This window comes from Euwallacea similis, chromosome 14 (genome assembly GCF_039881205.1).
Source record: "Euwallacea similis isolate ESF13 chromosome 14, ESF131.1, whole genome shotgun sequence".
Classification (NCBI taxonomy): domain Eukaryota; kingdom Metazoa; phylum Arthropoda; class Insecta; order Coleoptera; family Curculionidae; genus Euwallacea; species Euwallacea similis.
Genome location: NC_089622.1, coordinates 4,489,538 through 4,514,109, shown reverse-complemented (window position 1 = coordinate 4,514,109; position 24,572 = coordinate 4,489,538). Strand labels below are relative to the sequence as shown.

General features: G+C 36.0%; 1 protein-coding gene and 1 pseudogene across 1 annotated transcript in view; both read left to right on the top strand.

Annotated features, from left to right (window-relative positions):
* LOC136413614 (jerky protein homolog-like) overlaps positions 1-24,572 on the top strand; it is a 157,129-nt gene that overhangs the window by 19,225 nt on the left and 113,332 nt on the right. The gene's annotated exons all lie outside the window — the stretch shown is intronic.
* LOC136413652 (uncharacterized) lies at positions 11,544-12,484 on the top strand (annotated as a pseudogene).

Below are 24,572 nucleotides of genomic sequence, written 5' to 3'. Positions count from 1 at the left end.
CGTTGAGGGATCTCTGGAAAAGTTCAGCGGCGATAGCCAGCCGAATGTCCAACGATGGCTAGAGGACTTCGAAGAGATGGCGGCGTTGTGTGGGTGGAACGAGGTCCAGAAAATTGCTTATGCCAAACGACTGCTGGAGGGATCAGCGAAATCGTTTGTGGCATATGAAAGATGCGCAAAAACTTGGCCGAAGCTGAAGAAGGCGCTAAAAGACGAGTTCGAAGAGGCTGTGGACAACTTACGAGTGCATCGGGATCTAACAAGGAGGAAAAAGAAACCCGAAGAGACGCTCCAACAGTATGCATACACAATGCTGCAAATTGCTGCGCCAATAAATCTTGACACGCGGGCGGTCATTCAATATATAATTGAAGGGATTCCCGATGACCCCGTAAATAAAGCCGTACTCTATGGTGCGAGGAGCATTAAGCAGTTGAAGGAGAGCTTCGGCCAGTACGAGAAAATGAAACAGGAGATGGCGAAATCCAAAGCACGACCACCCGAGAAAAAAGTTGATAAAATGGGACGTACGGATAGCCAAAACAAGATAAGACCAAAGGTTCCAGGGACGGCCGGGAAGAGGCACTGTTTCAATTGCGGTGCAGAGGACCATGTGAGTGCGATGTGTCCAGTGAAAGAAAAAGGAAAGAAGTGTTTTAAGTGTGGTGCGTTCGGGCATATAGCCGCGGAATGTGCGGGAAAGCCCAAAGACGTGTACGTAGTGTCGCGACCGAGAAAGGAAAAATACCAGAAGGAAGTGATAATTAGAGACGGTAAGATTTTAGCTTTAGTTGACACTGGTAGTGACCTAACACTGATGAGCAAAAGTCAGTATGAGAAGTTGGGGTCACCTCCGTTACTTGATAGGAATATATGTTTCGAGGGTTTAGGTTCTGAAGTTAACGAAACAATGGGTTCTTTTACCACCAGCATGACGGCGGAACATGATGATTTTGCAGTAGAATTCCATGTCGTATCAAGTACCATTCTGAAGCATCCGATTATTCTGGGGACGGATTTTCTAGATCGCGTTGAACTCCGCGTCCGAAGAGGGGAAGTAACTTTTTTCAAGCTAGACGACGATGACGGTGTGGGCACTAACGAGTTTAGAAGGCCATACATATTCAAGATTAATACTATCGATGAAGCGAAAGAGATGGAATTGTCTCATATTAAAGATAAATGCTGTAGGGAAGAAATCAGGGGTATTATTGAGAATTATAAGCCAGAGGCAGCGCGCGATGTTGGCCCGCTGGCCAAAATAATTTTGAAATCCGATAAACCCATAGTATCGCGACCGCGTAGATTAGCTCCTTCAGAGCGAAGGGAGGTAAATGATTTAATGAGGTTGTGGATGGAGGAAGGGGTTATCCGACCATCTAAGTCGGAGTATGCAAGTCCAATTGTGATAGTCAGGAAAAAGGATGGCACCATTCGTGTGTGCGTAGATTATCGCAAATTGAACCAGCTGATACTGAGACCCCTGACTCCTCTACCGTTAGTCGAAGATCAAATAGACGCCTTAGCCGAAGGGGTATATTTTACCGTGCTCGATTTAAAGAACGGATTTTTTCATGTACGAATTGACGAGGACAGTCAAAAGTACACGGCCTTCGTAACTCCTGATGGGCAGTTCGAGTTTTTGAAATTGCCATTCGGGTTGTGTATTTCTCCCTCAGTATTTCAGAGCTACATTAACGCAGTCTTTAAAGAGTTAATACAGGTGGGAATTTTGGTTCTTTATATGGATGACCTAATTATAATAGCCAAAACCATGGAAGAAGCCCTCGGAAATCTGAAAACAGTCATCAAAGTCGCTGCTCAGCACGGGCTGAGGATTAAGTGGGAAAAATGCCAATTTTTAAAAGATACGGTTGATTTTTTGGGGCATGTTATATCTCGGGGTACCGTAAGGCCATCGGCGTTGAAAACATTGGCTGTTCGGAATTTCCCGATTCCAAGGGATATAAAAGGGGTGCAAAGTTTTCTGGGACTAACCGGCTATTTTCGAAAATTTATTCCGGGGTACTCTATCATAGCCCGACCTTTGACTGATCTAACGAAAAAAGACTGTCGGTTTCATTTTGACGCGAGGGAAAAAGAAGCTTTTGGGAAATTAAAGGCCTCGTTAATAGATGAACCTGTTTTGAGGATATATCGGGTGGGGGCGGAAACGGAATTGCACACAGATGCATCGTGCTTGGGTTACGGTATGATTCTAATGCAAAAGGATCACGCAGACGGCAAATTTCACCCTGTATATTACGCTAGTGGTAAAACAACCGACGCAGAATCTAAGTACTGTAGTTATGAGTTAGAGGTTTTAGCCATTATAAAAGCATTAGAGAAATTTAGGGTTTATTTGTTAAACATTCCGTTTAGGATTGTGACCGATTGTCAAGCATTTGCCGCTACCATGAAAAAAGAGAAACTATGTTTGAGAGTGGCGAGATGGGTGTTATTATTAGAAGACTTTAATTACGAGGTGGTGCATAGGCCAGGCAAAAATATGCCGCACGTAGACGCACTAAGTAGAAACCCTTTACCTATCACACTGTATATTTCTGAAAGCGACGACGGTTTAATTGCGCGGTTGAGAAGTGCGCAAGGAAAGGATGAAGATTTGAAACAAGTCATCAATGCCACAACGCGCAACGAAGCCGGCGACTTTTTTCTAAGGAATAAGTTGTTGTATAGGAATGTAAATGGGGAAGGTTTAGTGGTAGTTCCTAAGAGTATGGAGACACAAGTAATTAAAAGGGCGCACGACCGGGGGCATTTTGGTATTAACAAAACCGAAGCAATTGTTAAAAGGGACTTCTGGTTTAAGGGGATGCGCTCTAAGATAGAGCAAGGGGTCGCAAGCTGCCTTGACTGTATCCTAGCCGAAAAGAAACAAGGCAAGCTGGAAGGATTCCTGCATCCAATTTGTAAAGGCGATGTCCCCCTTGACACATACCACATAGACCACGTGGGACCGATGACCAGCACACCGAAAAGATACAGGCACATATTGGTGGTTATTGATGCCTTTAGCAAGTTCGTGTGGCTGTATCCGACAAGGTCGACTGGCACAGCGGAGGTGTTGCATCGACTGCAAAACCAGTCCAGTGTGTTTGGAAACCCTAGAAGGATTATCTCCGATCGAGGGACAGCATTCACGTCGAATGACTTCCAGGACTACTGCAGGAGTGAAAAGATCGAACACTCCCTAATAGCAACAGGAATTCCCCGAGGGAACGGGCAAGTCGAAAGGGTAAATCGGACTCTTATTCCGCTCTTAACCAAGATGGCCGCTCCAACGCCGGAAATGTGGTACAAACACATAGATGGTGTTCAAAAATATCTAAACTCGACGCCGAATCGTAGTACGGGTAAATCGCCGTGCCAATTGCTGTTTGGAGTCGCCATAAGGTTAAAGGAGGACGTCAACCTAAAAGAGTTAGTGGATAACGAGTGGATTACCCAGGTCGAGGAAGACCGCAATGAATTACGACAGGCGGCAAGGAATCATATAGAAAAGATCCAAGAGGAAAACCGCAGAGGATTCAATAAAAGTCGTAAACCGGTCAAGGCCTACGAGGAAGGAGACTGGGTAGCTATTCAGCGGACACAATTTGGGCCAGGGTTGAAACTAAAGGGGAAGTTTTTGGGCCCTTACCAGATAACAAAGGCACTGAGAAACGATCGCTACCTGGTTGAGAAAGTGGGCGAGCACGAGGGGCCACAGCGAACGTCAACATCTGCCGACCACCTGAAACAATGGGGGATGGGTTTCGGGAAAAGGGGTAGACTTAAGATTGAAGAATCCGACGATGACAATTGAGGGCAATTGTCGCGGCAGGATGGCCGAATGTGGGGTTGTAAAACTGAGTCATGGTTAAGAATCGTAGTAAGCGACCTTCGACGTCTTTTTAATATTGTTTGTGTTATGCCTCTCATTTTTATGACTCCGCATTCTTCCGCGAAGTAGGATGAGTTAGATGGATGGGGTAACGGTTTTTCTGGGTCTCTGCCACCCAGATGTTGACCGGGCGGGGGTGAGAAATCCCGTTACCAAATAGAATAGTTTTTAAGAGAAAGGACGGACCCGGCCAGTCCTGAATGTAAATTGGTGGGCATCAGATCTAGGTCTGCCCTTTTCTCCTTTTGTGTTCAACTGTAAATAAACGCTCACTTATACTTCTACTTCTTTGAACTGTGATTCCCTTTGCTTTGGATATAATCACCATCCTATATCTACTTTAGTGTTGAAACTCAATACCATATTGAGTTGCGATACTACATAACGATCCATTTTTGAATCGGATTGTTACTTGTGATGAGAAATGGATCCTATATGACAATACCAGACGTTCATCGCAGTGGTTGGGTCAAGATGAACCACCAAAACATTGTGCGAAAAAAAAATCTTCATCAAAAGAAGCTTATGGTATCCGTTTGGTGGTCCAACGCAGGTGTCATCCATCACAGCTTCATGAAACCTGGTGAATCGATTACGGCTGATGTCTACTGCCGACAACTGACCGAAATGATGAGGCAACTGACGGTTAAGCAGCCAAGATTAGTCAATCGAAGCGCACCGCTATTGTTGCACGACAACGCTCGGCCACACACCGCACAAGTCACCTTGGCCAAGCTACAGGAGTTGGAATTGGAAACTCTTCGTCATCCACCGTATTCACCCGACTTAGCACCCACTGATTACCACTTCTTTCAAAATTTGGATAACTTCTTTATAGGGAAAACGTTCAACTCCGACGAGGCTGTCAAAGCTGCCTTCCAAGAGTTTATCGACTCCCGGCCTGAAGGCTTTTACAGCAGGGGAATCAATGAACTTCCCGTTAAATGGCAGAAGTGTAATGATAATAGTGGTGCATATTTCGATTGACAATAAAAACATTTCATATGAAAAAAAAATGACTAAAGTTTCAATTCAATTCTACTCATTTCATACTACACGACCTAATACAATAAATAGCTTAAGCAGCCATTCGTCACGATTCATTAGAAGCTCGTTCCTTAAATTGTCAAGTAGTCTTTATGTTGATTTTAATAAATTTGAAAAATAAGTTTTTAGTGTTTGTGTGTTTTTTTAAAAAAGCTGTTTCGGTTCCACGAAACATAACTAACGAACACCGGCCTTTCCATTATCTCAATAGTAATCACTCTAATTATTATATTTATTATTAGTATATACTTATATTATAAGAAAAATGTAAAGATGGACATAGAATGAAAAAACCCTTCACAAACACTCCCGTTTTCTCAAACTTAGGGAAGGAGGAATTATATGACCATCTAATAAAAGAATCATTGTAATATTCATGAATCCCATAACGCAAGCCACACGTGTTTGCAAGAACAGCATTATTTTTATATAAATTAACACTTCATTCCGTGAGGAAGCAAGTCATTAAGTTTCCATCGTAGAGGTTAGAACTTGTAACTTTTGTGTAACTCGTTGAATAAACATTTTTTAAAAAGTAAAATTGCATAAAAAGAATTATAACTGTACTGAATGAACGATACCTTAAAGAAGAAAACACTGCCCAACATAATGACGATATATCGGATATTACTGCGCATTTGAATAATGATCCTGAAGACTTCCCATCTCAAAATTACCGTTATATTATACGTCCAATCGTTTGGTTCGGTGATTGAGTACGACAACGAATATAAACATACCTATACAAAACCTTTTAGAAAAAATTATCATACCATACGTATTGTTCACAAAAATCGGCAAGAACAAATCTTACAAATCCTAAAGGATATAATTAAACCGGACATGACATTTACCGTTTACATTCCAAATGAAGAATTATGACTCGAATTCCAACGACTGATAATGGCAAATCTGAATGAAAATGTGAAGTTAGTATTTTCCAACATGTGCCTTGCCGACGTGACCGACGTCGAACATCAACAGGAAATAATCTCGCAGTATCATCAGAACAATCACAATGGAATCGTTGAAACATATAATCACCTTAAACAGAAATATTACTGGCCAAGATTACGGGACTCTATTACTAACTACATTAATAAATGCAAAATATGTCTTCAAAATAAATACGAAAGACATCCTTATACAATTGCTTATGAGGGTCTTTTATTATCAGACAAGTCCTTTAAAACTATACACATAGATGTTTTTCAATTTTCAAATTGCCAATTTCTAACCCTTATCGACTCATTCTCTAAATATGCTCAAGCATATTTTCATACAAGACCGAAATGCAATAACTATTCTAAATAAATTAAGGCACTATCGTGCACATCATAACATCCCGCAAAAAATAGTTTCGGACCAAGGTAGAGAATTCTAAAATAACGTTTTTAAAGAATTTTGCCAACTGTTTAATATTGAGCTTCATTATACCATCCCGGGTAATTCAACTTCCAACAGCCCGATTGAAACATTACATTCTACTTTTCTCGAAAAATTAAGAATACTGAAAATGGAAAACCTTGATGAAACACCACAAAACCTTATTATATCTGCTGTATTAATATACAATCAAAGTATACATTCAACAACTGGGAATTCTTCTTTTTTCCATTCTTTATGGTCCCTATTTTCACGAGCCTAACTTAAACACAGATTTAACTATGTACGAACAGTATAATGAGAAAAGAAAGAAGGAACTCACGCCTTTCCACGAAAACGTCTATGAAACGGCTTATCAAAAACAATTAAGGAATGCTCAGAACCAAAATAAGAATTCAGAACAACCTCTCGAATTTCACCCCGGTTACCAAATCTATAGGAAGACTACCAGTCGAAATAAGATGAGTCCCCGGTATATATCCACAAAAGTGACCAAAATTAACAAAAACAAGGTAGCAGTTATTTCTCAAAAAGAAAAACCTACAAGAACACGCGTTAAAAAAATAAAAAGACTCAGAAAACACTTTATTCCTTTACAGCGTCCTGATCTCGATCTTATGGACCCAGGCCCTTCAGGTACACAAGCTCCCTAACACTGGGTACTATCTAGAAGGCATAGCCCCTCCACTAATTATTAATCACTACCATAGCATTTATATCCCGTTCAACCTTACTAATGTTAAGTTTATTCTACCCCATATTTTAAACAATATCATAATATTAAAACTCAGGCTAGACGAACAGAAAGATGACGCATTGAATACACTATACTATCATACAGCTCTTCTTTTAAACAACACTTTCAATACTTACGACAAACTTCGATTGCACCATAAAATCGAACGTCGAAAACGAAGTCTCGTGAACTTTATCGGAAGTGGTATTAAATTCATTGCGGGAAATTTAGATAATAGCGATTTAGAAACAATTGTGCAAAATTTCGAAATACTAAAACATAATCAACTGAGTTCAATGCGCAAAATTAATTACCTTAGTTCGCTTGCAGGTCATATAATGATAAAATTCAAAGAAACCCTAAGTAATATAGAAGAAAATTCCAAGATAATTTCAAAAGAAATATCTAAATTATATAATAAGATAACGCTAGCTTTGACCATGCAAAATCAATATATTCAAATTAATCTACTAAATCAAGAATTAAACAAGTTATTAAGGATATTCTCTTTTGCAAATCTAGAAACACTTGATCTCGAAATATTATCCCCGCCTGAAATACATAATATTTGGCAATACTCAGCAGTTAATTATTCAAAAAACACTCTGTAGTATATAAACCACCCAGCCGAATTGACATTTTTATGAAAAACTGGTATGTTAATAGAAAACGAAATGATCATTCTTGTAATTAAGATACCAATATTCGAATACGAGGTTTGCGATTTAAATTTAGTGTATCCGATTCCAAATAATGACTTTCGAATTCTAATTAGTCCTAGTAAGTATTATTGTAATGAATTGTGGTATAAAAATTGTAAAGTAATTAGTAGTAAATGGATATGTTCAGACCCGCAAGTTGATAGCTGTACTCTGACAGATTACCCTTATGCCAATGTTCACAACAATTACCAGATGCATACCCTAACATATACGAATGCACTGTTAGTCTGTACCAAAACGTCAAATGAGATATATGAAAACTGCTTCAAATTCGGTAAAATGCAAGTGGAAGGGTGTTCCCTCATTCAAAGTCAATGTGATATTATTGTAAATCAACATAAGTATTCATTGGCCATTCATAATGAAACTATAAAACATTCTGAAGTACGGAACCCCCAAATAACAAATTTTTCATTGAATCTTCAAATCAAGCATTTGGAAGATCCGGCTTCCATTCATGATGACCTTATAGACCCTCTTACTACTGAAGAACTAATACCAATGTCTTCAAACGTTATACACTATGTTCTAGTAGCTGTAAGTAGTATTGTCATCATAAGTGTACTTAGTTTTCTATTATACCACTGGAGAAAGCATATACAGTATTGGCCATAATTATTGCAACTTTTAAAATTGTTTTATAGTTTTGTTTAAATCGAAAGGACAAATGCGCCACCTCGTACATACATTCTTTATTGAACTACCTTTACTTATCAGAGAAATGGAATATATTATCTCTTCGCATATTCACTGGTATAAACAAATTGTGTTTCTACGCTGGCCAAAATTATTGCAACTATTTATTTTTTCGAGTTTTTTTGAGAAGATTTTGCTTTTTAGTTCCTGTATTCAATTCGACTATTAGTTAGTGAATTTTCCATCATGGCTCGAAGTAAAACAGTGGTGACATTAGAAACAGAGTGATTAATTTTTATAAGAATGGTCTAAGGCAAGTCGAAATAGCCCGAAATTTACAACTCCATAAATCAACAGTGTCGAGAATCATCAAACAATTTGTTAGTACTGGTGGTATAATACCATTAAAAAACACTGGTAGACCAAGAAAGTCCTCCAAGCAATTGGACCGAAAAATTTTAAATATTGCGAAAAGAAGTCCTTTCCTATCTTCAACGAAAATCCTGAGTGAAATCGACCAAGCAGGATCATCGGGCCTTTCAAGTCGAACAATAAGGCGAAGACTTTGTGAAAATGGCTTAAATAGTTATAGACCTGCCAAAAAGCCTTTGCTCTCGAAGAAGAACATTAAAGCCAGGCTCGAGTTCGCTCAAAATCACATTCACTGGACACCAAATGATTGGAAAAGCGTCATATTTAGTGACGAATCTAAGTTCAATTTATTTAGAAATGATGGTGTGATTCACGTAAGGCGACCTAAAGGCCAGAGATTGGATCCAAAATACACCTGTTCCACTTTGAAACATGGCGGAGGATCTGTAATGGTGTGGGGGTGCTTTTCTTCATTTGGTATGGGCCCTCTACACAAAATTGAGGGAAGGATGGACAGGTTTATGTACAGAGACATTTTAAGGAACGTTTTGGAACCCTATACAGATGAGACCATGCCGCTTAAATTCACCTTTCAACACGATAACGATCCAAAGCATGCTTCCAAATTAGTCAAAGAGTAGTTAGAACAGCAAAAAATACCTGTTATGAAGTGGCCATCCCAAAGTCCTGACTTCAATCCAATTGAGAACTTATAGGAAATCTTGGACCAGAAAATTCCGGACCGAAAAGTTAAAAATGCCACGGAACTATTCGAATTACTATCAAAAGCTTGGTCAGAAATGGATCCAGCTATAATTGAGAAATTAATTAATTCTATGTCAAATAGAATGGCAGATGTAGTGAGGGCTAAAGGATATTACACCAAATATTAAAAATTTGTTTTATTTTTCGTTGTTATAGTTAATTATTTAAGCAAAATAATTTAGTTGCAATAATTTTGGCCAGCGTAGAAACACAATTTATTTATACCAGTGAATATGCGAAGAGATAATATATTCCATTTCTCTGATAAGTAAAGGTAGTTTAATAAAGAATGTATGTACGAGGTGGTGCATTTGTCCTTTCGATTTAAACAAAACTATAAAACAATTTTAAAAGTTGCAATAATTATGGCCAATACTGTATATCCAAAGTTCATTCCCTTAAAAATCCTTCAAAAAATGGTCAACGAGGACGTTGAAAATACTGAGGATGGAGGAGAAATATCTCTCAGCTGAATTAAGTGCTAGCCAAGTGCTGACTATCCTTTTTTTATAATATATATACCATGCCAATGTAAGATTATTAATTCATTAGTTCAGTAGTTGTTGCCAAGTACTTAAACTAGTATTAAGTTGAATTACTCTATGTCACTTTAAGATCGTGTCAAAGCTGTATCAATTCATACTTGCTGTTCGTTCTAATGTGTCTTGTAGTGTAAACCACCCTAATTTCTTAATAAAGTTTCACTGTTTTTTTTAAACCCATTTCGAATAGAGCTTCATGTAATTCCAGCAATAGCAGCCAGTTTGTGCAATATGGGACAATATTTTCAGTATTTTTCGGCTGTATGTTTAGTATCGCTGCATGTATTTGTGTGTTGTAAGCAAATTGCCGGACCATCGATTGGCGAGCGAAAATAGTCGTAATATTTTTTGTTTTGAGGTTTTAGTTTATTGTTATTTTGAACATTTGGGTGTATAAAATGACTAATACTTGGCCTAATTAAAGGATTATTGGCTTAATTAATGAAGTACATTTACAACCTGAGTTGTGGAATGTGGAAACCGGAATATATAAAGATAGAAATGCTAAAAAAGATAGATGGGCGGCTATCGCCGAAAAATTTGGTATATCAAATGATGAGGCTTACAAAAAATTCAGAAGCTTGAGAACATATGCAAACAATGAAGAGAAAAAAGATGAAAAGCGGTAGTGCTGGCGATAAAGTAGTGAAATGATTTGCTTTCGATGTAATATCGTTTCTTCTTAATCAAGATACCCCGAATACAGGACTGGATAGTGAAAATACCACAAGTAAGGTAAGTATCTTTATTATTGTATTATACAGATTGATTATTTCAATTTTTTTGTGCTAAATATTTATCTTGCCACGCCACTCGACCATACTCTGTCATAAAATAATTCATAAGCTCCTCTCTCATTGCTTTTGCTTTTGTGGTTGCATTCCTTCTCAAAATTCTTAAATCTGTTAAATGTTGTTTATTCAATCTCCACGACCCTGGTGTTACTGTTCCGACGTCAATATCTTCATTATCAAATGATCCAGGTGGTGAATACAGAGCTTGTGTTGTTGTGTTTCGTCGTAAAAAAATATGTCAATATGCACAAGCTATAACTATATTTTGTACATATTTTAAGTCAACATCAATAGTTGTGTGTAATATACGGAAAACTGAAGCCAAGATACCAAAAGAGTTTTCCACAACACGGCGTGCCCTGGATATCCTGTAGTTGCATACACGTTTAGGAGATCCTGTTTTCAAATCTATAATATAGGGTTTGCAAATATTCTCGATTAAAGGAAATACATCATCTGCCAGAGAAACGTATGATGTCAACATTTCTCGACCAGAAAGGGATTCAGGTTGCGGTATATTAAGATGCGCGTTCATAGACATTAAACGTCACAATATATATAGATATAGACACTAATCGTCGCCGCAATCTGTATAAAATACGCTACTGTTAACTAGAGCAGTTAACAATAAAAAATGCGATGATAATATTGTTATGTCACCGAGGGGAGGCAGGTGCAAAACATACTGAAGAAGCATCTCTTCACATTTCACCCAACAACCCTCCACATTCCCCCAATGCGTGCAACCTTGGCTGGCCATCAGGGGATATACGTGTGAAAAACCTCGCTGTACCCCCCCACGAACCCACGTTCCCATCTACACCACAATCCCCACAGAGATCATACTGATAACAACCAACTGATAGACACTTATCGCACTGCCGAAACACGCTAACGCTATTGGCCGCGGAACTCTCTTTATTTATCTATTGGTTTATCTACTGGAGTTCTTGCCAAAAGGTCGTACGGTTAATAAGGAATATTACCTTGACGTTTTGCGCCGTTTGTGTAAAGCCATATGAAGGAAACGCGCGGGTTCGTGGCAAAACAATTCATGGCTTTTATATCATGATAATGCACCTGCTCACACAAGTTAGATTTTATTTCCAGAAAAAGGGATTTTTAAAAAAAACGCAAAGAGCATTCAACTAACTATTCTAATTCTGAATACTAAAAAGCCACTTTTTTCCGTGATTCCTATAATTTATATCGTAGGTTTGCTGACTCTGCCGATTCCTAGGAAATAGTTGTTTTGCACTCTCGTGGGAAAGGATCTTCGTTACAGGTTCCCATCCTTTGTCGTTGTAGAGGTTGAATATGTAACTCACATCTCTGCTTGTTCGTGAATTTTTGTCAAAAACAATACCGTAATCATGCCTCAGCCACCGTATTTACCGGACTTGGCCCCTTGCGACTTTTTCCTCTTCTTAAAACTGAAAAGACCCATGAAAGGATGGAGGTTTACCACAATTGAGATAAAGACTGCAACGCTGGAATAGCTCAATGCCATACTAAAAAACACATATCAGCAGTGCTTCGAAGATTTAAAAAAGCGCTGGCACAAGTCTATTATATCTTAGGGGGATTACTTTGAAAGGGACAAAATAGATATTGATGAATAAAGAAATATTTTTCGGTAAAAATAAAAAGTCACCTTTTTTTGAACAAACCTCATACTGGAAAACTAATACGTCGTAACATTTACGATTTCAAAATAATGCACAATTTTCATAATAAAAATTTATTTTCCAATAGAAGTTAACAAAGTTCTTTTACAATGTGTTTCTGAACGTAGTACCATAAATTCAGCCACGTATTCTAGATCCCAAAACATGATGAAAACTTCATATAAACCTATATCGAAAGACGCTTCGTTTTCGAAATACAGGGTGTGAAAAGTTAGTTTATGATTATGGTTTTTTATAAATATTTTCGAAACTATTCGAGATTAAGTAATGAAATTTTATACCTTATTGTAACTTTTTGTGCTCTTACTAAATTTTTAGAACGAAATTGCCACATTTTAGCAGGGGCGGGTAGCACGGGGGGTAATGCTGAAAAAGTGCCTATACTTTTTTGTACTTTATTTTATTGGCGATTTTATAAGAAAAATATTAAATTTGAAGATTTTTATATAAAAAAGGTACTCTTGTTGAAAGTAAAAATATTCAACAGTTTTCGAGAAAATTGAGATTTAATAAATCGGTGGATGGTACGATTTATAAACATCAAATTTAAAAATACATTGGCTTTGAAATGAAACATAAAATTATATTTGACATTTTTGTACATCACAGAACAATAAACTATAAATATTACATTTAGAACCCAGTTAACACATTTTCAAAGTGTCCACGGTTGGCCTGTACACATGCTTGCAGCTTTCTCTGCAAAGAAAACATTGTTCGCGGTTGATGAAGTAATTGTTGGAAAGCCTGTTGAACACGGTATTGTAGATCTTCTAGGGTTTCTACTGGAGTAGAGTACACGTTACTTTTTAATTGTCCCCAGATGGTAAAATCAAGTGGATTTATGTCTGGAGACCTAGGAGGCCAATGAATGGGCGCATCAATACCACGACCGATCCATCTGTTGGGAAAATGAATATGCAGCCATTGCCTAGGCTCTCTACCATAGTGAGGAGGGGCTTCATCATGCATAAACCAAAGTCTTCGCCTTATTTCAAGGGGAATATCTTCAAGGAACTCAAAAAAATCATTCCGCAGGAATGCACAGTACCTATTTGCATTTAAATTTTCCGAAAAAAAATGATAGCCAATAATTCTATTACTTAAAGTTGAAGCCCAAACATTAATTTTAAAAGAATGCTGGTAATGCGTAACTCTGGTTGCTTTGGGATTTTCTTCTGCCCAAATATGTGAATTGTGAGTGTTAAAAATACCAGCTCGTGTGAAAGTAGCCTCATCTGTGAATATGATCCTTGACATAAAAGTTGAGTCATTGTCATTTTGGGCTAATAACCATTCAGAAAATTCTAGCCGAGGACCAAAATGATCTGGAAAAAGTACTTGTACCTGGCGCAGATGAAACGGGTGTAGTTGTTGTTCCTTGGCAATTCTCCATGCTACTGAAGGTGAAATATTTGTTTGCAGTGCTACTCGTCTAATACTAATTGAAGGATTATTTTGCAAAATTTATAAAATTTCTTCCTCCTTTCTAACCGTTTTCACTGTACGCCTTCGTCCAATATTACCTCCTTTGGGTTCGATGAACTCAATTTCGCGACAACGCCTTTCAACTACTAAAATTGTTCGTCGATTTGAACAGTTCCGATTAGGAAACTTTTCCGCATATTGTCGAACAGCTTCTTGACTATTTCCATAGCACTCACCTAATGTTAACAATATATCTGTGTACTCTGCGTTAGAAAAAGTATTCATTTTCTTTAACAATAGTTGAAATAACAAAATGTTCGGGAACGAAAAACCACTAAACTTTATTAATAAATGTTGTTATGTACGCAGGTGTCAAACAAATTTTTCAGTTTCATTTCAAAGCCAACGCAGTTTTAAATTTGATGTTTATAAATCATACCATCCACCGATTTATCAAATCTCAATTTTCTCGAAAACTGTTGAATGTTTTTACTTTCAACAAGAGTACCTTTTTTATGTAAAAATCTTCAAATTTAATATTTTTCTTATAAAATCGCCAATAAAATAAAGTACAAAAAAGTATAGGCACTTTTTCAGCACTACCCCCTGTGCTACCCGCCCCTGGTAAAATGTGGCAATTTCCTTCTAAAAATTCAGAAAGAGCCCAAAAAGTTACAATAAGGTATAAAATTTCATTACTTAATCTCGAATAATTTCGAAAATATTTATAAAAAATCATAATCATAAACTAACTTTTCACACCCTGTATTTCGAAAACGAAGCGTCTTTCGATATAGGTTTATATGAAGTTTTCATCATGTTTTGGGATCTAGAATACATGGCTGAATTTATGGTACTACGTTCAGAAACACCTTGTATAACAAAATACACACAATTAAAAAAATGTTTTAAATATGTTAAGAAACTGGACATGCCAGGCAACAGTTTCGATTGTATGTTCTGCAAATTGCTTGTTTACATTTTGTACAACAATGTATTGTCATTATTCTCAGTTGACTAGGGCAGAAGAAATATATGATTCGTTTCTTTTCAGGAGGATCTATTGGTTCAGGAACTGATTTTATATTCAACATTTCGTTTATATTCTCCCGAACATTACGACGTAAATTAGATATATTTAATCTTTGGCGCATCCATGGTTCTGCAAGGCGTTTGTCCTGTTCAAACATATACTGGAATCAGGAAACGGGTTTCTTATTAAATTTATATGAATTATCACAGTATATTAAAAATTAATTGATAGTAGCTATGTTAATCACTCCGTAAAAAACACAAAGCGACTATCTTCATGTCTTTCTGGAGAAATTCATATTACTGTATAATTAATTGAAGGTATCTTCTTCCGCCTTGATTTCATTATAATTCATAATTATGTCCAGTTTTCCATTTTCACTAATTCTGACATCTTCATACATTGTGGAAAATAAAATCACTATTTTATTAGGTTTCGGTAAATAAGAAACTAATGTTTTCTTTTATTAAAGCAAAATATGGATTATCCTCGTGGTCTACTGTCAGTTTTCAGTAGTTTCCAGTCTTTTTTATATTTTCTCAGAGTCCCTATAATTTAATCACTTATTTGACAAATCTCATAAGTCATGATTTCGACCATTTTGAATTATATATAAAATATTACTATTGATACGTCCACACATCATTTGGTGAAGAAATCCTTTTAGTACATTAATTTATATGCTTGCTATGCCATAAAGGTTATAACGTTTGATAAAGAAACCCCGCGAGTCGCTGACTAACAGATTTTCTCAAACAAACCACTTGAACTTGCGTAGAAATTGTCTACTTGCTTGAGCTGTTTAGTTTTCCAGTGCACGTGTGCATTAATTATTCGAACGTTGATTGCAATCTAAAATATGTCTTTAAGTAGTAGTGACAATGAATTACTCGAAGTAAAGAAAAAAAGAAAGATTAAAGAAATACATCTGATTATAAAAGTAAGAAAATGAAATAAGCAAGAGTAAAGTTTCAACCATACACAACTACAAGGGGAATACATAAACTATAAGGGGAATACATAAACTATAAGGGGATACATAAACTATAAGGGGAATACTGTATCAAAAAAGAAGCCAGGTCCAGACTGCAAATAAGTTTACATAAGTTTTAAGTATTTTAGGTGTATTAAAACTTATGTAAACTTATGTAAAAAAGTATTTTAGGTGTATTAAGATAGGGTTTTTACTTTAATTTTAGATGTAGAAACAAATGTTTTTCAATGGTGTCGGAAGTTAACAGACTAGAAATGTTTTAAAACTTTAGAAATTTTGACACTAAAAATGAGCAAGATGCGTATTTACAAAGCTTGATTTGCAATGCTAGTTAAAAATAGAAGACCTCGTAAACAGGAAGAAGCACGTTTAAACCATAGTACGTTTTCATATTCAATATCCTGTTCTAGAAAAGGAAGTGTTTGCAAAAATGCATTTTTAAGTGTACAGGGTGACCCACGTAAAATGTTCCACTACCTTATCTCAAAAGTCGTAAAGTTATAGAAAAAAAAGTTTAATATAAAAGTTATTCCGTTTTTCATTAATATTTATTTTTTAATATTTTCGAAGTTACAGAGTAGTCCAGAAAATCGTGGCATGACAAAAATACATTTTTTTTAATGGAATACCCTGTATTTTGTTGCGAAAACTAATTCTGCTTGTAACTATAAGTAATTTTTGTTATTACAAAATATTAAAAATGTATAGCAGTTTTCGAGTTAATTCAATTTAAAGTAAAATACAAAGAAAAAATATGCTTTTTAAAATTCTCAATAAATTCACATAGGATTAATCGAATCCTTTGAAAACTTGTCCAATTAGAAACAAAATGTCGTTCTACTGGAATATACAGGGTGATTCACGGTCGATGGTAGGTTAGACGTTTCTGGAAGACTGATATCACGATTTTTATGAAAATTTGCATAAGTAGATAAATGAACTTGCCCTATCGACGTAAAATATTTTCAGTCATGCAGCGTTGCCGGTTCTATCAGAAAATACTAGCATCTCCGATATTTTAAATGGAACATCCTGTATATTTTTTCATTTTTGGGTTCTACATTTCATACTAATAACTTCTGCATTTAACTTCCTATACTTATCTCTAGCAGTTTTCGGAATATTATTTAATTTTCTTATTTTTTGTTCAAAGTGAGGCCTTTAATAAAACCTCTGCTATAACGTGATTTGAATTCACAAAGGGACAAAATTTTGAATATAATTTGTGAAAGGTCCATCAATTTATCGCATGTAATTAAGAATGTTCTGTCTTATACAGGGTGGCTCAAAATTAATGGTCTTACGGGTAAACAGTAAAAGTGTCTAAAGTGTGTTTTTTCAAATGAAACCCTCTGTATATTACTAGCCATGCTGAAAGACAATTAAATTTCCTTTAAAATGATGTGGTACATCCCTATACCTAAACCATCACGTTTCGAAAATAAAAGCTGTTTTGTCTTTAAATTGAATTATTTAAAGATATTTGCCAAAGGTGGCTCTGCGACGCCATAATTGTTGAAAACTATGCAATTGTTTGAACAGTTTGACAGGCGGCGTTGTTGTAATTTTTTATTTACGCATTTTTAAGAATAGTGAGTCAAAAACAGTGAGAAAATGCCAGAAAACAGTTATTCAAATGAAGTGTTGATGAAATTATTTATTTTACATGGACAATGTGACCAAATTATAGCAAGGACCTGCAGAAAGTTTAATGAAATGTATCCTGATTTGCAAACAATAAACGAAAGGAAGTTTATAAGAATACAACAAAACTTCATTAACCATGGCTCGAGACTAAAGGCCGAACCTAAATTACCGAAACCTGTAACTGCTGATGAAGAAAATATTGTGAATGTATTAGCTTACTTCTACGCGTATCCACAATCGTCTATTCGCAGTGCCGAAGATGATTTGGGCTTAGCATATGCTTCCATTCAGCGAATCCTCACCAATCATAACATGCACGCATTTAAGTTCGCCAAAGTCCAGCCTTTAAAACCAGATGATTACCAACGTAGAATCAATTTTTGTGAAACTATGATAGTAAAAAAGCAAGAAGACCCTAACTTTTTTAAAAACATAATATGGTCAGACGAAGCCAAATTTTCACGAGAAGGCTTTTTCAATAGACACAATAAGCACTTTTGGACTCATCATAATCCACATGTAACCAAAGAAATAGGATTTCAAGAAAAATTCAGTTTTAATGTATTTTGTTTATTGAAGAATAATAAATTGAATTTCGTTATTTACGACGAACCACTAAATTCTGCTAAGTACCGCGAAATACTAAGAACTATAGTAAGTCACTGTGTAGATAATATGAGTTTAGAAGAGTATCGCACCTGTTGGTTTCAACTGGATGGAGCACCGGCCCATTGTAACCAGGAAGTAACAAGGGAATTAAATGAACTATTTGACGACCGTTGGTTCAGACGTTTGGGACCTTGGGATTGGCCTCCTAGATCTCCTGATCTTACCCCGCTGGACTTTTACTTATGGGGTAAGATTAAAGAACAAGTTTACATCGAGCCAGTAAACAATAAGGAAGAATTGCGTCAACGTGTAACCAACTGCTTTCGTGAGCTTGATGCAAATGAGATCCAGAGGGCCACGACGGAATCTGTAAACGAGCGCATATTAAAGTGTTTGGAATCTAATGGTGGCCATTTTGAACATCTTATGTAAATATGCATTTAATATTGTTCACTTTTTTCGAGCCATGGTTAATGAAGTTTTGTTGTATTCTTATAAACTTCCTTTCGTTTATTGTTTGCAAATCAGGATACATTTCATTAAACTTTCTGCAGGTCCTTGCTATAATTTGGTCACATTGTCCATGTAAAATAAATAATTTCATCAACACTTCATTTGAATAACTGTTTTCTGGCATTTTCTCACTGTTTTTGACTCACTATTCTTAAAAATGCGTAAATAAAAAATTACAACAACGCCGCCTGTCAAACTGTTCAAACAATTGCATAGTTTTCAACAATTATGGCGTCGCAGAGCCACCTTTGGCAAATATCTTTAAATAATTCAATTTAAAGACAAAACAGCTTTTATTTTCGAAACGTGATGGTTTAGGTATAGGGATGTACCACATCATTTTAAAGGAAATTTAATTGTCTTTCAGCATGGCTAGTAATATACAGAGGGTTTCATTTGAAAAAACACACTTTAGACACTTTTACTGTTTACCCGTAAGACCATTAATTTTGAGCCACCCTGTATAAGACAGAACATTCTTAATTACATGCGATAAATTGATGGACCTTTCACAAATTATATTCAAAATTTTGTCCCTTTGTGAATTCAAATCACGTTATAGCAGAGGTTTTATTAAAGGCCTCACTTTGAACAAAAAATAAGAAAATTAAATAATATTCCGAAAACTGCTAGAGATAAGTATAGGAAGTTAAATGCAGAAGTTATTAGTATGAAATATAGAACCCAAAAATGAAAAAATATACAGGGTGTTCCATTTAAAATATCGGAGATGCTAGTATTTTCTGATAGAACCGGCAACGCTGCATGACTGAAAATATTTTACGTCGATAGGGCAAGTTCATTTATCTACTTATGCAAATTTTCATAAAAATCGTGATATCAGTCTTCCAGAAACGTCTAACCTACCATCGACCGTGAATCACCCGGTATTTATAATTATCGAGAAATTTTATACAGGGTGTTCAAAAAAAATTCCAAACTTTTCGCATTTCGAATGCCTCAAACTCGATTTTTGCAAATGGGACACCTTGTTTTTCTTTTTGAAAACGAATTCTTCTCTCAATTCACTTTCAAATGACATATACAGGGTTGCTCATTAGTGCGTCAAAGTGTGATATCTCAGTAAATATAAGTTTTAGAGGGAAATGTGTCTTAGTAAAGTTTTTGGGCAATAAAAGGTACGTATTTTAAAATTATTTTCAAATGTACAGGGTCTGTCATAAAAGTGTGGTAGTACCAAATTATGTTTTTTTAAATGGAACCTCCAAATTTTTTTTCCATTTTCGAATTTATCGTCAAATTTTAAGGCTAGTTTATCAAATAGGTCTTATATAAAAAATTTACCATTTTTGAGTTATTTGTGAAAATTAGAAAATTTTGATAGCTGCAAGGTCTCACGGAAATTAGTGCTGTTCCCTAATCGTTGCGAATTTTGGAATCGATCTTATGAGACTCCAAGGGGACCTAATAAAGCTACGTTTTGACCCGTTTTAGTTTAAAAAAAGTTTTCCATAACCCACGAAATAGGCCTCCGAAATTGCATGACTTCAATCCTCAATAACTTGCTTATTTCAAACGGAATGCCCTACTTTTCTCGGCAGCATCGTGTTCAGAATCCAAAAACCTACAACTTTTGTTAACATTACCCTATCCCTAAACCCATCCGTTTCTGAGCTGCTGAAAATTGCCCCTTTTTTACTTCTAAATTTGTATTTGAAAAGACGCATTGGTTACGTCACCATACGCAAATGTTATGCGACGGTGACGTCAAGTGTCATTTTTTAAATTTTGATCAAGTTAACCGGCTACATGTTGTCATGGAAACAAAAAAAAAATGCTTTGTTTATTTCTATTGATGTCTGTGTTTTCTTTATATTAGGTTGTTCGGAAAGTAATTTCGTTTTTTCCCGACAGAGGATTTAATGGTATTTTTTTGCACTTAACCTCACACTTAAGCCATATAATTTTTATATGCTTTGAGAGCTCATATAACAAGGCTTGTGTGTGAAACATTTCAATTAATTCTACGCAGTAGTTTTTGGTTGGTGCCCTTTTAAATATGGAGAGCGATAAGCAGCATTTTCGACATATCCTACTGTTTTACTACAGAAAGGGTAAAAATGCTGTTCAAGCCAGAAAGAAATTGACCGATGTGTATGGAGAAGGTGTGTTGACAGTACGCCAGTGTCAGAACTGGTTCTCTAAATTTCGATCTGGCAATTTTGATGTCGAAGATGCACCACGTTCGGGAAGGCCGGTTGAAGCTGATAAAGACGCCATAAAGGCATTAGTTGATGCGAACCGTCGAATAACAACACGTGAGATCGGATTGAAGTTAAATTTATCGAATTCAACAGTTTATGACCACTTGAAAGGCCTGGGATTATCCTCGAAGCTCGATATATGGGTTCCCCATGTTCTCACAGAGAGAAATCTGTGTCGCCGCATTGACGTCTGCGATTCGCTTCTCAAACGTGACAAAAATGATCCGTTTTTGAAGCGCATCATTACTGGGGACGAAAAATGGGTTGTATACAACAACGTCAAACGCAAGAGGTCATGGAGCAAAAAAGATGAATCGACTCAAACCATTTCCAAAGCCGATATTCACCAAAAAAAGGTGATGCTGTCTGTTTGGTGGGATTTTAAAGGAATCGTTTTTTTTGAGCTTTTACCGGATAACACAACGATTAATTCGGAAGTCTACTGCCAGCAGCTGGACAAACTGAAGGATGCACTTCAACAGAAAAGACCCGAACTAATCAACAGAAAAGGTGTAGTGTTTCACCAAGACAACGCGAGACCTCACACAAGTTTGGTCACTCGCCAAAAGCTTTTACAGCTTGAATGGGACACAATGCCACACCCACCATATTCTCCAGACCTGGCACCATCGGATTATTATTTGTTCCGGTCACTCCAAAATTTTTTAGACGGTAAAACTTTCATCTCAAATGATGAGGTCAAAAACCACCTCGATCAGTTTTTTGCCAGCAAAGACAAAAAATTTTATGAGCGTGGAATTATGCTACTACCAGAAAGATGGCAAAAGGTGTTGGACCAGAACGGCCAATATATAATTTAATAAAGCATTTGTTTATTATACGAAAACTGTCATTCATTTTCACATAAAAAAACGAAATTACTTTCCGAACAACCTGATAAAATGTCATAAAAGTCGTAGATATTTATAAGTTCCAATTAGTTTTACATTGTACATTCGTTATTTGTTTCGTTTTTTCAATCCACATATTTTTTAAATTCATTTTACACAATTTTTTAAGTTGTTCATTATCCACTTGGTGGGTAGTTACGCAGATATTTTGCACATTTCCTTCTTGTTCTCACATTAAGTTTTGTAATTCACTATATACCTATGAATTTCGAAAAGACGGAACTGGTTGACATGATCTTTGTTATGGGATCTGCTGATCATAATTATTTGCTAACTCAGAGGGTGTATGCTCAAAAATATTCTCATAGAAGGCAACCCTCGGTTAGAAGTTTAGAAAAATTTAAGGAAAGATTTATTAAAACAGGCAATGTGAATTATGAAAAATGTGAAAGGATTAAGAGGACAAGCGACAAAGATCAGTTGAATGTTTTGCTGTCTGTAATTTCAAAGCCTTCTACAAGTTCAACAATAATATCCAAGGAAACCAATGTTCCTCGATCTACCGTTAGTAAAATTTTTAAAGAGAAACAAATTTCATGACTACAGTATATCCTTCCATCAAGAACTATTGGAACCTGATTTGGAGATTAGAAGAACATTTTGACAGTGGGGATTAGAAATGGAAAGAACAACACCTAATTTTTCCCTAAAAGTATTATTCTCCGACAAATCACCTTTCACTCAAAATGGTAGTCCAAACCGTCATAATCTCCATTATTATGCAATGGAAAACCCAAGAATAGTAGGATCAATGAATACGCAGCAACAGTGGAACGTAAATGTTTGGGGTGGTATTATAGGCGATTTTATAATTGGGCCACATTTTTTTAACGGACATTTAAACGGTGTTGAATATTTGCATTTTTTGCAAAATGACTTGCCTCAACTGTTGCAAAATATTCCTCTAGTTGTGAGGGAAAATATGTGGCTACAGCATGACGGTGCTCCAGCGCATTTTGCGGCAGATGTCAGAGAGTACTTAAATCAAGAATTTGAAGGTAAATGGATAGGCCGCGGCGAACCCGTTTTTTGGCCACCAAGATCGCCAGACTTAACAAAAATAGTTTTTTTTCTATGGGGACACATAAAAAACGTTGTGTACCAAATTGCTCCGACTACTGCAGAAGATATGAAACAACGCATAATTCATGCGTTTAGAAATACCGTAAGCATTGAGATGTTACAAGAAGTAAATAGGTCTTTTCTGACAAGACTTCAACTGGTTTCTGATCGAAATGGAAGACAATTTGAGAATTTCTTGTCGCTATAAATAATGTTGTGAAAATAAATAATAATAATTTGTTGTAAATAATATAAAAATAATAATACAGTCATCGAAACTCATGGAAAACGTCAAAATGACACTTGACGTCACCGTCGCATAACATTTGCGTATGGTGACGTAACCAATGCGTCTTTTCAAATACAAATTTAGAAGTAAAAAAGGGGCAATTTTCAGCAGCTCAGAAACGGTTGGGTTTAGGGATAGGGTAATGTTAACAAAAGTTGTAGGTTTTTGGATTCTGAACACGATGCTGCCGAGAAAAGTAGGGCATTCCATTTGAAATAAGCAAGTTATTGAGGATTGAAGTCATGCAACTTCGGAGGCCTATTTCGAGGGTTATGGAAAACTTTTTTTAAACTAAAGCGGGTCAAAACGTAGCTTATTAGGTCCCCTTGGAGTCTCATAAGATCGATTCCAAAATTCGCAACGATTAGGGAACAGCACTAATTTCCGTGAGACCTTGCAGCTATCAAAATTTTCTAATTTTCACAAATAACTCAAAAATGGTAAATTTTTTATATAAGACCTATTTGATAAACTAACCTTAAAATTTGACGATAAATTCGAAAATGGAAAAAAAATTTGGAGGTTCCATTTAAAAAAACATAATTTGGTACTACCACACTTTTATGACAGACCCTGTACATTTGAAAATAATTTTAAAATACGTACCTTTTATTGCCCAAAAACTTTACTAAGACACATTTCCCTCTAAAACTTATATTTACTGAGATATCGCACTTTGACGCACTAATGAACAACCCTGTATGTTATATCTAAAATGGAGAATTCTTACGTAATTAGCTTATTAATACTTTCAGCATTATGTTTATCTAGCTTAATTAGTAATATATCAATTTACAACCTAGTAGGCTTTGGAGGTATCCAAGCAATAAAATGCATATGAAGTGTCAATAAACTTAAACAATAGTTATAGTTATATTTTCTTAAAAAGAGCCTATTAAGTATAGTTATTTGTCCGAAGCTCGTGTTATAATTGTTGCCCTGTTTTGTTGGTTTTTTGTCATTCTTTATAATAACTTCGTATTTATGGTAGTATAATATTTCCGGATTCTATACAGGGTGTCCCGAAATTAGGTGTCAATAATTTACAGGGGTGTTAAACTTTTCGAAATAGGACGACTGAACCAAATGGTGATGGGTCAAAAATATGTACCAACGGAGCTAGTGCCCTTCGAAGGTACTCCTTTGGAAATTGATTATTTAGAATATCTGTGGAACCGCTAAAGATAATTTAATGCAATTTAATATTTCTGCATATAATTTTATGCTAAATTTGATGGTGATATTCATTTGTTAACAAATTGTCAGTAG